The following is a 4236-nucleotide window of genomic DNA, read 5'->3' as shown; positions in this document are numbered from 1 at the left end:
TGACAAAATATCATTAGTAGAAAGTAACTATACGTACATCTTGGACTGAAGCCACCCTCACTTTGTGGAAAGGGATGTTAATACAGATAATATAAAATAGCAACTACTTGGTTGTAGCCATTAGAACATCTAATTACAGAAGAGATAATTATTAGCGATATAAGACGCCAGCAAGCGTATGCATAATTTCATAATTTTTGCATTCCCAGCAAAGCAGGGGGGACCAATGAAATCAGGGGTGATGTTGATAGAAACAGAGATGACAGACCTGAGATACAGCCTCTCAGGCTGGCTTAGCAGAGATGTCTGTAAATAAACATCATCTACATCCATTTGCAGGCATACATACTAGACTGTCTGTGGATTTTAATAATGGGCATTTGGCTTAATCTTAAAATACACTTCCAGGTGGGGTCAGATCATGGAGTCGAAGAGTTGAACCCCCTTAAGGAGTGCCAGGTATTCATTTTAGAGTTGTGAGCCCTGCAGAGATTTGGGCACTTACCTAGTGTCACATGGCTAGTAGGCCCCAGAGCAAAATTTGGGCCCACATCTCTGGGATCCAGTCCGGTGGTCTTTCTATTGCTTTGCAAGTGCCAATATGAGATGACTAAAGAGACGAGGAAACCACGAAGAATCTCTCTCTACGGGCGTGTGTGCGCTCACATGCGCGCACGCGCACACACACACACACACACACAGCACATATGTGTTGCTTAAAAAGAAAGTCACTCCATCACTTTTATATTCACAAGAAAAAAAAAATTTGAGTCTCTGGAAGGTGGGAGGTATTTTAAAGAACTGCGTTGAGAGCACACGTCTCATTAGAGAAGGCTGAAAACTGCTCTTAGAGGAACAGTCACCAGGCGGAGGCTCACGCCTGGCTCACTCGGGCTCTCAGCCTGAAGGTGAAACAGACCAGTGAGTCTCTTAACCTTAATCTATTTTTCAGGCAATGGTCTGACAGTCATCGTCTGAAGTCATTTTTAAGTTTCCCAGAAGTGTGGAAAAACTAGCCTAATCGTACTTTTATAAGCTGTTTAAAGGGCAAAATTTTACTTTTAGTTTTTAAATAATTTTTTAAAGGACCTGCCACTTTCAAGGAATCCAAGTGTTGAAGGCTCTCGAGGCCATCAGCGTGCTCTTCCTGGGTTGGGGGTTAGAGTGCGCTGTAATTCTGCCTTGGTTATGATTTGGGGAAAAATTGAATGGAAGGTCAAATCGAGCCTGGTTTTTCTTTGTACTATTTCTCAGTTCATGTAAAAAAAAAAAAAAAAATCTTAGGATATCTTTGGGGCTCAGAACTCAAAGTTTTAAGGATCATTTGGAGTCAGAAGAAACCAGGCTGGGGCAGCCAGTGGCTCTGTGGTTGGGGGGTTGGCATTTACTCCAAACGCGGGGCTGGGTCTCATCAATGCTTCGCAAACGGTCCATCCAGAGCATGCGGGATACAGAGAACAGACCCTGCCCAGGGATGGAGGTGGGGACCATGGTATCGCCCGGAACTGGCTGCCATTGCGAGTTTTCATTCAAATGTCACACTGTGTTCACTTCTTGTGCTGGTTTTAATATACTTATATTATTAATTACAAGGAAATACATAGACTACGATAATAAATGAATTGTATTATAAATAAGTATAATAGCAAATGATTAGGAGTAAAATGTAACTATACTATAACAAATAAATATAATCAATAATAAATACCTTAAATGTCCTAAAGGTGAATATTTCTTTACATTAAACCTCCAGTACTCCGCACCGCCTTCCCTGCTCTATTTTCTCTAAAGCACGGATGGCAGCTATGGAATCGCACGCTTCTCGTATTTTCTTCCCTTTTCGTCTCCTCCCCGCTCCCCACGTCCCGTCGAGAGTGATTTCGCTCACTGCTGCGCACCAGGGCAGAGAACAAGGCCCCGCACAGAGCGGACGCAAGACGCACATCCCGAATGAATGACGGAGCGTTTTCAGAGACGCCGTGTTCAATCGGACTGTCTGGAAGATGGGTGCGACTCCGAGGCGCGTCCCGTCCCCAGCGGCCAGCGAGCCTCGGCTGGGGAGCGGAACCGTGTCACGTGCCCGGAGCACGGAGACCCAGCAGCAATGAGTCCTCCGCACGCGCTTGGCATCACGAGCTGTTTCTTGACTCCCGAGCCCATATCAGGAGTGCGGTGTGTCATGAGCCCGCAGCATGAGATATTTCTTGATTCCTGATGACTTAGGTCATTCATCTGTGCTTCCCACTGAACGTCCACTGATTTCTGCGGCCGGTCTTCAGTGCCCGCACGGGCCTGGGTGGTGCGGCCCTCCCCGCACAGCCCAGCTTGGACAAACCTCTTTCGTGACATTAATTAGACTTCACTTAATGGTCCCAGGGCCAAGGCCAGTCTTTCTCCCACTCAGAGGGCACTGTGGGGCCCGGTGAGGCCAGACAACGGATGTGTGAGGCTCTGCTGAGGAGGCCTGAGCAGAGAGAAGGAGCGAGCTGATTTCAAAGCATATATGGCAACTTGGAAAGAGTACAATGGTGTAAATGAGCATCCTTCCACTAAACCACGAGTACCAATCACGGACTCGCTCAGTTCTGCCTTTCCTCCCGGTTCTCAGGAAAACATTTACTTTCTTTCATCTATGACAATTTCAGACATAAAAAGCTCTATCCTCGGCCTGACCACAGCCCCTTGATACGACGTAGTTGGGCTTTAAAAGCATGTTTTTGCTAGTTATTGACAGTTCTGAGCTTACTTAAAAGAAAGCCAACTTGTTATTCTTTGGGAGTGTTCCAAGCTACCTTGTTGATACACTGCTGTCAGCACATTTCATATAAAAACCCCTTATCCAGACCATGCTTGTTCCAGGGACTCTTCCAAGCTGACTGCGCATATTAACTCCTCACTCTACAAAACAAATCCACTGTCAGAGAAGTATTACTATCATCTCTACTTAACACACGAGGAAACCGAGGCACAAAGAGAGGACAAGAAAGGACATATAGCCACTGAGTTCCAGAGCTGGCATGGGGACCCAGGCAGCCTGGCTCCTGAGACCATGTGCCTGACCCTGACCCACCTGTCTCGTCCCTCTGTCCTCCTCCTCGGTGGCACCTGTCAGCCCACCCCGGTACCTGATCTTTCCTCTTCTGGTGGGAGGAAGTCCCTGCTGCTCCTCTCCAGAATCACCTCCCGAGTCTACCAAGGTGAATGTCTTGCAGTTGGGATGAAACCACTTCTCTGTTCTTTGACCAAACACACGCATCTCCTAAAAGGCTCCACCCGGTTTCACTCGGAATTCCGTGAGCGGAATATGTGCAAATGGAAAGTTCCACTGGAAAAGCGTGACCTGGAGTCTGGGGAGGATGGAGCTGCTGCTGGTGTCTGGAGGGGTGTGTGAGGGGGTGTCGTTGAGAAACTGGGTGTGGAGAGCTCGTTGGAACGTTCACTTTTGCAGTCATGCGCCCCTAGCTTTGGGAACGGTGGGGGAGGGGGTTCCCAACGCCCTTCATAACAATGATTGGCCCGGCCGGGCATCGTCCCTAGGGAGAGGGAGAGCAGGGAGTTCGCTGTTTGGGGCCTGGGTGAGCTAATGACTGTCGCTCCCTGAAATAGGTCTATCAGGAAGCTAGTCTGAATCAGGGAGAGCGAAAAAGTTCCTTTTAGAATCTTCGTCATCATCCGGGTGGAAACGTTCAACAGTTGGAAGACACCCTAAGTGAGCACTTAATGAGCTCCCTTCAAGTGTGTGACAGGGGGCGTGATGTTACATCTCCAGCAGTGATTACAGGGCAGGGGGCAGAAGGTGAGGACACCTTCCCCGGGCCCCGCGGGAGGGCCGGGCGCGTTAGCTCCTCCCCCAGAGGTGGGCGCTGGCAGGTGGTCCGAACGCGAAGGCCACCGCTTGCTACAGAGCCTCACCCAGAACAGCGGCCAATGACTTTTCTTTGTCACACCTAAAAATCCCCAGGAAGAGACAGTGTCATCAGTTATATGGCAAACTGGTTAGGCTTGGTTTCCAGACGCGTTCTGGCTCCATGCTCATTTCTAACAACAACTCCAGCGCTCCTGACCCGGCAATCCCGTTGGTTCCCCCAAAGGCCCTGACGTCCACGCAGTGGGCGGTGAGGGCGGCGGGCTTCTCGGAACGCAGCGGTGGCGACCGGGCGCCCCAGGTAGAAGCGCCGAGCAGCACTGAGACGCGAGAGCTCGCCCAGGCCCCGACCCGGAGCCCGCGGGCGGGAG

The sequence above is a fragment of the Pteropus alecto genome, unplaced genomic scaffold, assembly GCF_000325575.1.
Source record: "Pteropus alecto unplaced genomic scaffold, ASM32557v1 scaffold87, whole genome shotgun sequence".
In the NCBI taxonomy this organism is placed as follows: Eukaryota; Metazoa; Chordata; class Mammalia; order Chiroptera; family Pteropodidae; genus Pteropus; species Pteropus alecto.
The sequence above is the reverse complement of the archived record's forward strand: the minus strand, read 5'-3'. Positions refer to the sequence as shown.